The 16506-nt window shown below is 32.9% G+C and overlaps 1 pseudogene; it reads left to right on the forward strand.

Annotated features, from left to right (window-relative positions):
• The first annotated feature begins 4054 nt into the window (after window positions 1-4054).
• On the forward strand, window positions 4055-16274 carry LOC111777168 (annotated as a pseudogene).
• The last annotated feature ends 232 nt before the right edge of the window (window positions 16275-16506 follow it).

Genomic DNA, 16506 nt, shown 5'->3' on the forward strand with positions numbered 1-16506 from the left:
TTTTAAAAAAAACCGTCAGACAGTGAATTGACACTAAGATTTTCTATTTTTAAGAAAACCATCAGACAGTGAATTAACACTAGGATGTTCTATTAAAAAAACGTCAGAATTGACACTCGGATTTTCTATTTTTCAAAAAACTGTCGGACAGTGAATTGACTAGGATTTTCTATTTTTAAAAAAAATCGTCAGATAGTGAATTGACACTCAATTTTCTATTTAAAAAAAAAACTGTCACACAGTGACACTAGGATTTTCTATTTTCAAAAAAACCGTGAGACAGTGAATTGACACTAGAATTTTCTATTTTTAAAAAAACCGTGAGACAGTGAATTGACACTAGGAATTGACACTAGGACTTTCTATTTTTAAAAAAACGTCAGAGAGTGAATTGACACTAGAATTTTCTATTTTTAAAAAAGACCGTCCGATAGTGAATTGACACTAGGATTTTCTATTTTTAAAAAACCGTTAGACAGTGAAATGACACTAGGATTTTCTATTTTTAAAAAAACCGTCAGACAGTGAATTGACACTAAGATTTTCTATTTTTAAAAAAACCGTCAAACAGTGAATTGAAATTCACTGAGATTTTGTATTTTTAAAAAATTCAACCCAATCCAAAAAGAAAAAAATCTAACCCAACCTATTATTTATAGTTTAGGTTGAGTAATCGAGATTGGTCACATCTCTTTAGTCATTTGAACCCTCAATTCACTTAAAATAATCAACTCATAATTTCTTAATGTTAGTGAATGTAATTTTTTAACCTGATTGAACTATTTGCAGGATAACGGTATGTCTTGATCTCCAGGGAGTTGCTCTTATTTATACATCAGCAAGTTTAGCTGCAGCAACTATAAATGCTATTCCGGTTATTACGTTTCTTTTTGCCCTTCTATTCAGGTAAACTACACATCTTTAAACGACTAACTTCATTTTACGTATTTAGAGTTATGTCTAATACGTTCTTCAACTTAAAAAAAAGGTAAATTTTAGGTTAAATTAAGGACGTTATAGTTTTTAAAACTTTAAATTTTGTGTCTAATAGATTTATGTATCTTAGAAATGTCTAATAAGCTTTTCAATAAGTTCTTGTTTAAATTTTTAAAAAAAATTAATGGATCTAAAAGCTATATAAAATTAAAATTTATATGTAACGAGACTCGAGAGGTTCAATTTTGTATTTAATAAATTTGTTAACTCTTAAAAATTTTAATTAGGTCAATCATCTAAAAGACAAAAGGTGAAGATCTATGAGAAAATTTTTATTTTTAAGAACATATCAGACACAAAATTGAAAGTTTATGAACCTGTTAGACACTTTTAAATTTTTCCATGAACCTTAAACGCTTTGATTTTATGAACCCTACCTCTACCTCTGTAACAAAACCTTCTTTCAACCTCAATTCTAATTCTCATCGGTCAAAGTATCAAAGATTGTATTGTTAATAGCTAGTCAAGCACATGATATTAGAGCCAATCAAATCCATACTTTTTATACTTCAAAAGAAATTTATTCTTAGGAGATTTATTTCAAAACTTATATCTTTATTCTATCAAAGTATTCGTGTCCACTTAATCGTTCGCTTTGGTTGGTGAAAGCGAATCGAATAGTACGTCTCGAATAAATAAGTACTTGGAAAGAAATAAAGAATCAACATTGAACATCGTCAATTTGCACATGCCAGTTCATTACAAATGAAGCCCTCAAGATTCAAGATCTATAAGGAACTTTAGAACTAAAACACCCCAAAGATAGATCCAAAGTCGATCAACCACCATAACACCTTCAACTTTGTTGAACATTTGTGTCAAAATATCCTTGTCAACAGATATTTGGATTCAATACGTCTCTTCTCAAGAGATACAACCTTCAAACATCGTGAAGAGTTCAATTATGTTCATATAGTGATATTTGAGCAAAAGAGATACGTGAATGAACCAAAACCACATTTAAATGAGAATGATCTTGAAGATAAGATAACTAAGAAAAAAGTTATTACCTATACCAACAAGGTACACTTTCTTTTCGATGACTCAATCATAGGAACTCCAGAGTTAATTATGCTTTTCTTGGAGCAATTTTATGTTAGATGACCTAATTTTTTTTTTTTTTTTTAAAGGACCTATGTTAATCTGTGAGAATAGTCTTCACTTTTAAAGCGAGAAACAAGTAACGTAGTTTGTGTCGCAGTGAATACACGAGAATGTTAGGACAATCAAGTATTGAATCTTGAACATGGATTGTTACAATATAGGTCTTGTTCCGTTATTTAGGCTTATAGACAACGTCTTGCCTCTCAAGATCCAAACTTCTTGGTTTCTCTCTAATATTCTCGCGTACTAAAAACCTATGTCTAGATCTCGTTGAAAAAGGATTGAGATTAGAAAACGTGTTCATTTGGTGAAATTTTATCTATACCACCTCTAGACGAGATCAAGTGCTTAGAACTAGAATAGAGTTGCATACCAGAGTTTAGTTCTTTTGAATTAAGGAAATCTTTTAGACCGACTGGAAAATAAAAGATTGGTGGTATTAGAGACTTGAGCAACTCGTATAGAGTTCAGAATGCAACTTAACCCGTCTTTTGTTTTTAGGTTAGGTCGTAAGGTTGTCCTTTTTTTAAAAAAAAATAATCTTATTTATCGTTCATACATGTTATATTAATAACTAAAATCTTATACCACTCAAATATCAAATAATAATCTTGAAAGTAGAGTAGAGAAAAACAGTCCAACCGTGAATTGACTGGGATTTTCTATTTTTTAGAAAAAACAGTCCAACGGTAAATTGACTGGGATTTTCTATTTTTTTAGAAAAAACTGTCAAACAGTGAATTGACTGAGATTTTTTATTTTTAAAAAAACCGTCAAATAGTGAATTGACACTCGGATTTTCTATTTTTAAAAAAATCGTCAGAAAGTGAATTGACACTTGAATTTTCTATTTTTAAAAAAACCGTCAAACAGTGAATTGACACTCGAATTTTCTATTAAAAAAAGAACGTGAGACAGTGAATTGACACTAGAACTTTCTCTTTTTAAAAAAACCGTCAGACAGTGAATTGACACTAGGATTTTCTATTTTTAAAAAAACCGTCACAAAGTGAATTGACACTAGGATTTTCTATTTAAAAAGAAACGTCAGACAATGAATTGACACTCGGATTTTCTATTTTTAAAAAAACCGTCAGACAGTTAATTGACACTCGAATTTTCTATTTTTAAAAAAACCGTCAGACAGTGAATTGACACTCGGATTTTCTATTTTAAAAAAAACCGTCAGACAGTGAATTGACACTAAGATTTTCTATTTTTAAGAAAACCATCAGACAGTGAATTAACACTAGGATGTTCTATTAAAAAAACGTCAGAATTGACACTCGGATTTTCTATTTTTCAAAAAACTGTCGGACAGTGAATTGACTAGGATTTTCTATTTTTAAAAAAAATCGTCAGATAGTGAATTGACACTCAATTTTCTATTTAAAAAAAAAACTGTCACACAGTGACACTAGGATTTTCTATTTTCAAAAAAACCGTGAGACAGTGAATTGACACTAGAATTTTCTATTTTTAAAAAAACCGTGAGACAGTGAATTGACACTAGGAATTGACACTAGGACTTTCTATTTTTAAAAAAACGTCAGAGAGTGAATTGACACTAGAATTTTCTATTTTTAAAAAAGACCGTCCGATAGTGAATTGACACTAGGATTTTCTATTTTTAAAAAACCGTTAGACAGTGAAATGACACTAGGATTTTCTATTTTTAAAAAAACCGTCAGACAGTGAATTGACACTAAGATTTTCTATTTTTAAAAAAACCGTCAAACAGTGAATTGAAATTCACTGAGATTTTGTATTTTTAAAAAATTCAACCCAATCCAAAAAGAAAAAAATCTAACCCAACCTATTATTTATAGTTTAGGTTGAGTAATCGAGATTGGTCACATCTCTTTAGTCATTTGAACCCTCAATTCACTTAAAATAATCAACTCATAATTTCTTAATGTTAGTGAATGTAATTTTTTAACCTGATTGAACTATTTGCAGGATAACGGTATGTCTTGATCTCCAGGGAGTTGCTCTTATTTATACATCAGCAAGTTTAGCTGCAGCAACTATAAATGCTATTCCGGTTATTACGTTTCTTTTTGCCCTTCTATTCAGGTAAACTACACATCTTTAAACGACTAACTTCATTTTACGTATTTAGAGTTATGTCTAATACGTTCTTCAACTTAAAAAAAAGGTAAATTTTAGGTTAAATTAAGGACGTTATAGTTTTTAAAACTTTAAATTTTGTGTCTAATAGATTTATGTATCTTAGAAATGTCTAATAAGCTTTTCAATAAGTTCTTGTTTAAATTTTTAAAAAAAATTAATGGATCTAAAAGCTATATAAAATTAAAATTTATATGTAACGAGACTCGAGAGGTTCAATTTTGTATTTAATAAATTTGTTAACTCTTAAAAATTTTAATTAGGTCAATCATCTAAAAGACAAAAGGTGAAGATCTATGAGAAAATTTTTATTTTTAAGAACATATCAGACACAAAATTGAAAGTTTATGAACCTGTTAGACACTTTTAAATTTTTCCATGAACCTTAAACGCTTTGATTTTATGAACCCTACCTCTACCTCTGTAACAAAACCTTCTTTCAACCTCAATTCTAATTCTCATCGGTCAAAGTATCAAAGATTGTATTGTTAATAGCTAGTCAAGCACATGATATTAGAGCCAATCAAATCCATACTTTTTATACTTCAAAAGAAATTTATTCTTAGGAGATTTATTTCAAAACTTATATCTTTATTCTATCAAAGTATTCGTGTCCACTTAATCGTTCGCTTTGGTTGGTGAAAGCGAATCGAATAGTACGTCTCGAATAAATAAGTACTTGGAAAGAAATAAAGAATCAACATTGAACATCGTCAATTTGCACATGCCAGTTCATTACAAATGAAGCCCTCAAGATTCAAGATCTATAAGGAACTTTAGAACTAAAACACCCCAAAGATAGATCCAAAGTCGATCAACCACCATAACACCTTCAACTTTGTTGAACATTTGTGTCAAAATATCCTTGTCAACAGATATTTGGATTCAATACGTCTCTTTTCAAGGGATACAACCTTCAAACATCGTGAAGAGTTCAATTATGAGCGAGATACATGAATGAACCAAAACCACATTTAAATGAGAATGATCTTGAAGATAAGATAACTAAGATAACTAAGAAAAAAGCCTATACCAACAAGGTACACTTTCTTTTCAATAACTCAATCATAGGAACTCCAGAGTTAATTCTGCTTTTCTTGGAGCAATTTTATGTTAGATGACCTAAATTTTATTTTAAATGACCTATGTTAATCTGTGAGAATAGTCTTCACTTTTAAAGTGAGAAACAAGTAACGTAGTTGTGTCGCAGTGAATACACGAGAATGTTAGGACAATCAAGTGTTGAATCCTGAACATAGATTGTTACAATATAGGTCTCGTTCCGTTATTTAGGCTTATAGACAACAATCTTGCCTCTCAAGCTCCAAACTTCTTGGTTTCTCTCTAATATCCTCACGTACTAAAAACCTATGTCTAGATCTCGCTGAAAAAGGATTGAGATTAGAAAACGTGTTCATTTGGTGAATATCATTTTCATAACAAGGATGGACGATGCTGATAGAATCAATTGTTAAAAGAGCACCCGTCACAATTCCGAAGTTGCTATCTTTGGAGCAGATTTTTAAGAATCCATAATGGATCTTTCTTCCTAGGGTTTAATCAAAAGGAAGCACACACTCAAATATGTGCTCTTTGAGTTCAAAAGCTTTTATTGTGAGAAGATCATGGCTACAACTTTAATATAAACAAAGTGATGAATTAAAGATTTATTGTCGTCTCTAGTAAAGAAAGGATACATGAATGAATCAGGATCATATCTGAATGAGATTGATCCTAAGTAGTTAAGAAATAATTAGAAGAATTAAAAGTTATTACCTATATCAACAAAATGTACTTCCCCTTGAAGGTTAAACATTCTTTACTTTGAGCAATTCTACCTGTTAGAATGACTCATGTTAATTTATGGGGGATATTTTTCACACGTAGGATCGATGAAATAAATAACTTCATCATGTTGCAAGAGATGCATGAGCATTTGAGCATTTGAGATGTGATTTAAAGTTTTGACCAAATTTAGAGGAATTTGGTAGCATAGTTTCCTAAATTTACGAAATTGTTTATGGTTTGTTTGGTAGGATTTCCAAAATTTTTGGATTTTAGCTTATATATATTGAAATTTTGTTTTTCTTTTGGCAACTTAGTAAAACAATAATAAAAAATTTTGAGCTTTAATCGCATTCTTTCTTTTGCAGTCTCTTTTCAATGTCATTTTTCCAACAAATTTAGTATGAGAGTCAAGTTCTTGTCAACACGAGAGTGAGTGTTTTTTTAAATGGTACGAAAATGGTAAAAACTGTTCTTTATTCGGTCATACCAATTTTTAATGGTGAGAAATATAAGAGGTGAAGCATCAAGATGAAGACTTTACTTAAATTGAATGGGCTATAAGACTTGGTGGAGTATGAGTTTGTTGATGTATTAGGACCCACAACAGAAGAAAAAGAAAGACGAGAGAAACCAAGAAAAAGGATGTCAATACTCTATTCATTATTAGCCAGCAATTTATGAGATTATCTTCTCACGAATTGGAGCAGCAACCACATCAAAGTAATTATGGTCAATTCTGCAAAAGAAGTTTCAAGGAAATTCAAAGGTCATAAAAGTGAACTTGCAATCTCTAAGACATGATTTTGAAACTTTACTCGTGATGAATGGTAAATCAATTGCTAATTTTTTGTCAAGAGCAATGGTAATAGTCAGTCAAATGCGTGTCTATAGAAAGAAAATTGCAACGGAAACAATTGTTGTAAAGATGTTGAGAAGTTAACTTTAAAGTTTGAGCATGTGGTAGCTACTATAGAAGAAGCTAAAGCTAAGGATCTATTATTCTCCGTTAATGAACTGTTGGGCTCGCTTCAAATTCATGAGTCAAGAATTCAGAAACCATTAGAAAGGAATGGAAAAAGACACTTCAAGTGAAGGAGACAACCAACAACCAAGGAGAAAATGTTTGTTTAGCAAGGAGAGGTTGATGTAGAGGAGGATTTCGCACCAACCATGATGATTGTGGTAATAGAGGTAGAGAGAGAAATAATAGACAAAGGCAGTTCAACGAGCAAAGTGACATAAGGAATGAAATTTAATATTACCATTGTAGAGGATATGGGCATATAAAAGCTAATTGTTGGTATAAAGATCAATGTATGAATTTTACACCCGAAAATGTAGAAGAAGAAGAGAGACTTTTTATGACTTGTATTGATATTTACCCAAAGAAAATGTATGGTTTGTTGATACCAGATGCTCGAACAAGAGAGATGCAATTTGAAAGAAAAACCACGGTCAAAGTTGAAACATTCATGATAGCATAAAACTGTTAGAAAAAGTTCAATTTGTGCCTAATTTTGGATACAATTTTTATTGAGTGTTGGACAATTAATGACCGGAAGATATTCAGTTCTATTTCATGCAAGTCATTGCCATGATTTCAAATAAGGTGTTTCCATGGGTTGTTTCTAACCTGAAAAATTTTGCTTTGGCTGCTAGCACAAAAGATAACTCGACGTTTTGGCATCTGAGATATAGGCATCTTCATATGAAGGGCTTAAAGCCACCCAGGGATAAAGGTATGGTTTTCGGATTACCAAAACTGATCGATAAGTTTATGTGAAGGATGCATTTATGGCAACAAACTAAGAAGGCCTATTCTATTCGGAAAGCTAAAAGAGTTTCAAATTGTCTAGAACTAATTCATGTTATTTATGTGGATAAATACAAACTAAATCCTTTGGTGGGAGTATTTATTTTTACTGTTAGTTAATGATTATAGTCGCATGAGCTGAGTTTACTTTTTATACAAACTTTTGAGAAGTTTCAAAATTTTAAAGTTATGTGGAGAACTAAAGTGGTTGCCACATCAAAGTTCTTTACCTAGATAGAGGTGACGAGTTCATATTTAAAGAATTCAATCTATTTTATGAAGGGATTTAGCAAATCCTTGCACTCTAGAACAAAATAGAATTGCTGAACGAAAAAATCAAATTATTATGGAGATAACAAGAAGTATTTTACAAGTAAGGAGACTTTCAGATCAATTTTAGGCAGAAGCTACAGCAACATCTGTCTATTTATTAAATCTCTCACCAACGCGCCGGGAATCTAAATTTTCTTACGCTGATGCATGGCAAAAGTTTAACACTCATAGATCTTGACGAATGCTAGAACTCCTATCTTTGATCCGAATCGTCTATAACTTACTTCATAGATTTTGGGCACAGTACTCCCTAGATTAACATACTCAAATTTTAGAACCTAACTTCTAATATTCTTCACGGATTTAAGAGAAATTCGAGAACAAGGATTCAAGACCTTACATTTGGATTTTCCTCGTTTCTGGACCGTTTTGGATGATTCAAAGGTCCAGAATGCTTCTTCTCTAGACTTTGTGAAGAGTTCGCGAAGGAAACTCGACCAGAACCAAACTCCTCACGACCGATACGACGGTTACTTTCTTTTCCACCATTTTTATTTTATGAGGGGAGAATGACCAAACTATCCTTCTAGCGATCTTTTACCATTTTCTTTTCCACCATTTTTATTTTATATTTTTCTTGAATTTATGAGTTCTCCCAACATTTTTCCCTTTATATAATTTTGAAAGTTTGATTTAAAAGAGAAATATTAGATCTTAAATTTCTTGTCACACAATTCATATGTGTAGTTACTATACTCTATATCAATTTAATACAAACTAAGAAGTCATGCACATTATTAGCCTTTTGTTTCCCTACTCGATCCTCGATCATCTTTCTATGTTGGTCCCTACAATGATCTTTCTTATTGTACTAATAGCACTCTACATTCTTATTTCTTTTTTTTTTTTCACTTTTCCAACTGCTACATGATTTATTCAATTCAGAATTGACCTTATATTTAAAATTATTTATAGCTAAAGCCGACCCGAAAAAGATTATCCGATACTTAAAAGCATTACATTCAAGCGTTTCCATTGCTATATTTTCCTCATTGTTAACCTCTAAGGAAAAAATGTTTGGCAGGGTGGAGGTGTTGAGGATAAAGTCAATAGTAGGATTGGCAAAGGTTGGAGGAATAGTATTTTGTATGGGCGGTGTGTTGGTTTTGGTGTTCTACAAAGGCCCTCAACTCACATTCTTTAACAATCACCACCTTTTTTCTATACACAAACATCAACAAAATCCACTTCATGTTGCTTCAACCCAAACTTGGATCAAGGGTTGCTTCCTAATGATGGCTTCAAATACCTTGTGGGCTTTATCACTTGTTCTTCAGGTACTTCATAATTATTTTTAATCTCTTTTTATGAATGATCGTAAAACATTTATCACGAGTTCTTTGGTTTAACGCAGGCGTTTGTACTGAAATGTTATCCTTCGACACTTCTATTCACTAGTCTTCAGTGCCTTGTTAGCTCATTTCAATCCTTCGTTATTGCTATTGCTTTGGAGAGAAACCTTGACGAATGGAAATTGTCTTGGAATCTTAGACTTCTTTTGGTCGCATATTGTGTAAGTCATTTTGTTGGTAATATAATATCTAGTTGCGTTTTGATTACGTTAAAAATTTATCATTGTGATTGCATGCACAAACAAGTTCAAAGTGATTGTTTATAGATACCCGATAACTCTGACATTCTCCTGTATCTCATGCGACATGATTGCGTCACCTGATTGTCACTTTTTAGAGTAAAGTCTATCCCACATACACCACATTACCTAATTATCACTTTTAAGAGGGAAGTTTATCTCCACATACCAAAATGGGTGGTTTCACATTTGTTTATCCTCACTTACATGTTTTCTAGGAAATTTTTTGAGAGGTCGCCCAACCTAAAATTGTTCAAAGCTAAGTATGCTTGATTTTGGAGTTCTTATCACTGAGTCACTCCAAAAGAAAATACACCTTGTTAGGGTAGATAGTAACTTCAATTCTTTTTAGTCTTTCTCAAGGATCCTATTCTCAAAATTACTTTCATTTGGATGTGGTATCAATTTGTTCACGTACCCATTCTTTACTAGGACGTCAAATGGCCACTAGCTTCTCGTGGCCGCTAGCTTCACCCTTGGTTCGTCCTTTATTTACATCCTACTAGGACAGATACTACTTTGATACCATTTGTCATGAGACATTACAATTTACATCCTTTACTAGGGCGCCAAATGTCTCATGCCTAGGATTCTGATAATGATTTGAAATTTGAATTTGGCACCTGATACCTTTGATGGAGAACATAAATGACTAAAATACCCTTCTGACAACTTTTTCCATTTTTTTCACCATTTTTATATACATACTTAGCAAATCAATAATATCAAATAATATCATAATATTTGATGCAGGGAATAGTGGCAACTGGGGTTACATATTCTCTTCAAACATGGGTCATTAAGAAGAAAGGACCAGTTTTTTTAGCCATGTCAACACCAATTATTCTCGTCATTACAACTATTTCTTCTGCCGTTCTTCTTGGCGAGAGTATCAGCCTTGGAAGGTAACTTAAGTGTTTGATTTCATTTGAGATCTCATGGTAATCCTAGTATGTTGAATCTTAAACCTTAGTAATATTCAAAATCCTAGTTAAATGTTTAACTCTAAAATCAATTTGATTTTATTCCAAACTATGGTAAATCTTTAGAATTTAATCTAATTTTATTAAAAAAAAATAATTCCTTTAGATCTAAATATACTCAAGAATGTCAAATGTCAAAATGATAAGGAATCACCGTAGGAACAAATAAGATTTGGATTACCTTGTTGATCAAATGTTGAAGACAAAAACCCTAGTTTGAGATTGAAATCACTCTACACGCAATTGAAAAATAAATAATACCAAGTTTACGAGACAAAATCAAAGACAGACAAAATAAAATTGTTGTTCAAAAGTTTATTACAAAATTGGGAATACTACTTTGATACCATTTGTCATGAGACATTACAATTTACGTCCTTTACTAGGGCGTCAAATGTCTCATGCCTAGGATTCTGATAATGATTTGAAATTTGAATTTGGCACCTGATACCTTCGATGGAGAACATAAATGACTAAAATACTCTTCTCGGATTTATTTTGACAACTTTTTCCATTTTTTTCACCATTTTTATATACAACTAATGATGGCTTCAAATACCTTGTGGGCTTTATCACTTGTTCTTCAGGTACTTCATAATTATTTTTAATCTCTTTTTATGAATGATCGTAAAACATTTATCACGAGTTCTTTGGTTTAACGCAGGCGTTTGTACTGAAATGTTATCCTTCGACACTTCTATTCACTAGTCTTCAGTGCCTTGTTAGCTCATTTCAATCCTTCGTTATTGCTATTGCTTTGGAGAGAAACCTTGACGAATGGAAATTGTCTTGGAATCTTAGACTTCTTTTGGTCGCATATTGTGTAAGTCATTTTGTTGGTAATATAATATCTAGTTGCGTTTTGATTACGTTAAAAATTTATCATTGTGATTGCATGCACAAACAAGTTCAAAGTGATTGTTTATAGATACCCGATAACTCTGACATTCTCCTGTATCTCATGCGACATGATTGCGTCACCTGATTGTCACTTTTTAGAGTAAAGTCTATCCCACATACACCACATTACCTAATTATCACTTTTAAGAGGGAAGTTTATCTCCACATACCAAAATGGGTGGTTTCACATTTGTTTATCCTCACTTACATGTTTTCTAGGAAATTTTTTGAGAGGTCGCCCAACCTAAAATTGTTCAAAGCTAAGTATGCTTGATTTTGGAGTTCTTATCACTGAGTCACTCCAAAAGAAAATACACCTTGTTAGGGTAGATAGTAACTTCAATTCTTTTTAGTCTTTCTCAAGGATCCTATTCTCAAAATTACTTTCATTTGGATGTGGTATCAATTTGTTCACGTACCCATTCTTTACTAGGACGTCAAATGGCCACTAGCTTCTCGTGGCCGCTAGCTTCACCCTTGGTTCGTCCTTTATTTACATCCTACTAGGACAGATACTACTTTGATACCATTTGTCATGAGACATTACAATTTACATCCTTTACTAGGGCGCCAAATGTCTCATGCCTAGGATTCTGATAATGATTTGAAATTTGAATTTGGCACCTGATACCTTTGATGGAGAACATAAATGACTAAAATACCCTTCTGACAACTTTTTCCATTTTTTTCACCATTTTTATATACATACTTAGCAAATCAATAATATCAAATAATATCATAATATTTGATGCAGGGAATAGTGGCAACTGGGGTTACATATTCTCTTCAAACATGGGTCATTAAGAAGAAAGGACCAGTTTTTTTAGCCATGTCAACACCAATTATTCTCGTCATTACAACTATTTCTTCTGCCGTTCTTCTTGGCGAGAGTATCAGCCTTGGAAGGTAACTTAAGTGTTTGATTTCATTTGAGATCTCATGGTAATCCTAGTATGTTGAATCTTAAACCTTAGTAATATTCAAAATCCTAGTTAAATGTTTAACTCTAAAATCAATTTGATTTTATTCCAAACTATGGTAAATCTTTAGAATTTAATCTAATTTTATTAAAAAAAATAAGTCCTTTAAATCTAAATATACTCAAGAATGTCAAAATGATAAGGAATCCCCCTAGGAAAAAATAAGGTTCGGATTACCTTGTTGATCAAATGTATGAAGACAAAAATCCTGGTTTGAGATTGAAATCACTCTACAAGAAATTGAAAAATAATAATACCAAGTTTACGAGACGAAATCAAAAACAGATAAAATAAAATTGTTGTTCAAAAGTTTATTACAAAATTGGGAGTAGAGAATGTTATAAAAAAAAAGTAGAGGAAAAAGAAAAATTTAAATTATTTGAGTAAATACAAGGAGTAAAAGGGAATTAAAAGATAAAATAGAGGAATTATGGTCAAGAAACCCTATCAAATTCTTTCATATAACATAACAATATNCCCGTAACACATAGGATTGATACCCGAGGATGACTCTCCTCTTTTAACTACATAACTCACAAACGCTCCCTACCTTAAAAAAGAAAAGTTGTATGTGGTGAGTATAAAGATGCTTAAGGCTTTGACCTCATCTTTGACCTAATAAGTTATCTCAAACTTTTCTCTTGGTTATAGGAAGTTTGAGCTTAGATTTTACAACCATGAGAGTTTTTGGGAGCTCTCATGCTCCTCACAAACCCAATAAAAATTTGGAATTTGTTCACCTTTTCTGTTCTTTAGACTTGGCTAGATTTTATTACCATGAAAGTAAATCATTGGTATCTTAGATTTTCGAGGTGTGACGTTATCATTATCATCTCATAAAGAGGGAATTATGGCATCATGACTCTAAATATCATCTGTGTCAAGTTAACTGATGACCCTTCCTCAAGAATATACCTAAAGGATTCATGTGTCGGCTAACTACTGAGTCTACCTGTGTAGTCCTTTATCCTCATTGAGGATGAATCTATAGAGTTGCAACCATGTTTAGGAGGCCCTTGACCTATTTCAACACACGATAGGGATACCTAACTGGTAGCCTCGATGCATTATCCTATCTAACCAATTTGGGTCAAGCTCGATAATACAAGTTCCTAAATATCTGCTGCTCGGCAAGAGCACTATTAGGTCCAATCTAGGTTACGATATACCACCAATGATGTATTAGAGGGAATAGGAAGCGGTCTGGCTCTAGTGATACTGTTCACAACTACTATAGGCATAATAAGCTTTCTTAATCCTTTCTTAGTGTCGAGGAGGTTAGCTAGTTTCTTAGCACATCTAAATGATTTAACCTTTAACTCTCAATTCCAAGACTTTCGAAGACTAGCTCTCAGGGTTAATCTGGTTCTAGAAGCACTATGGTTTTGTTCTTTGATCGCTTTACACAATCTTTAGGTGTTTGGTCTACTAGAAGGGTCATGGAATTCGTCATCATGAAACCATTTTAACTCAAGCGCCCTATTCTATCTGATTTTATTTTATACTTTCTTGAGTCGATGAAAATAGACTTGGAATTTTTTTTTTTTTTTTTGCTTCTTTCACTCCATGAAATTTCATTGTTAAGACCCTTATATCAAGATTTCAGAGAAGAACAACCCTGTCAATGGAGATGTAAAGTTGATACATCTATTTTCAAGAGATAAAGTTCTCAAGCATCGAGAAGAATTCAGCTATAGGACTTGTTCAAAATGATCTCAAGCCATTAGTTAGGCTTGGATTAGATATTCAGCTGTTACCCTAACTTCTCAGTCTCTCTCAAATATTTGTATGTCTTCAAAACCCTATGCCTGGATCTTCTGTCTTCACAGAGACTAGGCATTCCGTGTGTATGTTCAATTGTCTGCAACTCTAATCGGCTTGCCTCGCCTCTAGTCCAAGTCTTTTGGCATGACCTTACCCATTTTCTAGATCAAGGTCTCTCATATATAACGTCAAATCTCATCCGTCGTCATCTTGTCATCTAAGTTTTCAACGACGCGACCCGCATGTTCGTGATGCTCGCTTGGATACGCTTGTCAAGAATAGACCCCATGAGTCCACCATATTGCCAGGACATCTCGAACATACATCCATCCAGGTTTGGTTGAGGAATGAACCTTCTCTTGTTCATGTTGGGTCATCTATGGATATCATACTGGATAGCGGGTGAATATATCAACCACTAACATATGGGCTGGGTCACAATGTTAGCACACCCATGTCGTTTAACATTGTCCTTGAAAACAATTTTAAAAGGAAGAACCTCAAGACACTTGTCTTGCAACCCTCGCCCACATTGTGACATAAGTATATGCCAGAAGGTAGCTCACTTAGGCCACAGGCCCCGAAGGTGGTGGAGAGCTGATACATGCTTCCTATTCTAGTATATTTTGAGGCATTTTTGGTATTGCAGGAGTGACATGATTTTTAAAACGGTTATACGGCCTTGTGGGGTGTCCATCGATTGTTTGATCAACACCAAATTTAGCAAAGCACTTGTATTTCATAATGATAGAATTAACTCCAGAGCCATATGACAAAAATTATATCGGAACTCCAAGTTTCTTCTTCGAGCCTCTCTTTAATGCTCTTATCCATCTTTTGCCTTTGTCTCTATTATGCCTAAATTTGGCTTTATTGAACACTTTTTATGGTGTGTTGGATGATGCACTATTATACCTAGTGGCATCATAGCACTTATCTATCTTGGCTTTCATGTAGTCAGATGGGTGCTAGTTGAGAGTTGCCACTTTGTCTATGTGCGTGTAGAGATCATAATCTACTATTTTCATAGTATGGTTGTGACACTCTCCCTCACTTAAACTAGTTATCGTTCTCGATGACTTTTTTAACGACACAATTGCATCGTGGATTGTGACATTCCCCCAACTTAAACTAATAATTCTTTCTCAATAACTTTCTCGGCGCACAATCGGCATCAAGAGTTTGACACTCCTCCATTTTATCTCAATGTCATTCCGATGATAATCTAAACTTTAGATTGAAAATAAACGTGCTTCAAAATCAATATTGCAACGGAAACTACTTATGAACTATTCCACAGACAGACCTTCTTTCAATCTCCAAGACTTGTAGCACAAGCAGATGACAGATGTTGGTTTTGATACTAGATGTCCCTTGATCAAAGTACATTGATTTCATCTTTTGAGAGCTTCATTTTGTGTGAGATTGAGTTCTAATCATTGATTTCTCCTTTTCAGGAACATTCTTTGAAATCATTCTTTTTGGTAACTTGGACATATTATTATTTCAAAACAACACTCTTTGAAATAAATTGCATAATAATTCTTATGAATCTTGTTTTTTTGTTTCTTTTTGTTTGGTTGTAGTGGTATAGGTGGGCTCTTACTGGTTGGAGGTCTCTACAGTGTGCTATGGGGAAAGAACAAAGAGCAAAAAGTTAATGAAGAGCTAAAACAAATTGACAAAGAATGCAGTTTGCCAGTGAGGGGAAATGAGACATCTCAATCTTGACAATTCACAATCTTCCTTGATTAGAACTATTTGAATGTGACAAGCCTTTGTTTTTTATTCGTTCTTAGATTTCATTTTGTTTTTAGTTTGTATATTTCAAATTTAGTTGATGTAATTTTAAGTTAAGTTGGAAAATTTGAACATATACCTAGATTGACCAATTGTTGCTTAAAAAATTGACAAGTGTCAAAACGTTTGTACGTTTAGAGATATTTTTACGCTCCATAATCTATCGTATCAATGAGTAAAAAGAGACTAACCTAATAGAAATTATGCCAATGTTTTCTTTTAGCACTCAGGGAATTGAATGAAGCGTGTTTCACTTCTCCCGACATTTTTTGGACCTATGCCGACCCATTTGGTTGTATATCGTGAAAAGTCACGAAAACTCAA

The sequence above is a fragment of the Cucurbita pepo genome, chromosome LG16, assembly GCF_002806865.2.
Source record: "Cucurbita pepo subsp. pepo cultivar mu-cu-16 chromosome LG16, ASM280686v2, whole genome shotgun sequence".
Classification (NCBI taxonomy): Eukaryota; Viridiplantae; Streptophyta; class Magnoliopsida; order Cucurbitales; family Cucurbitaceae; genus Cucurbita; species Cucurbita pepo.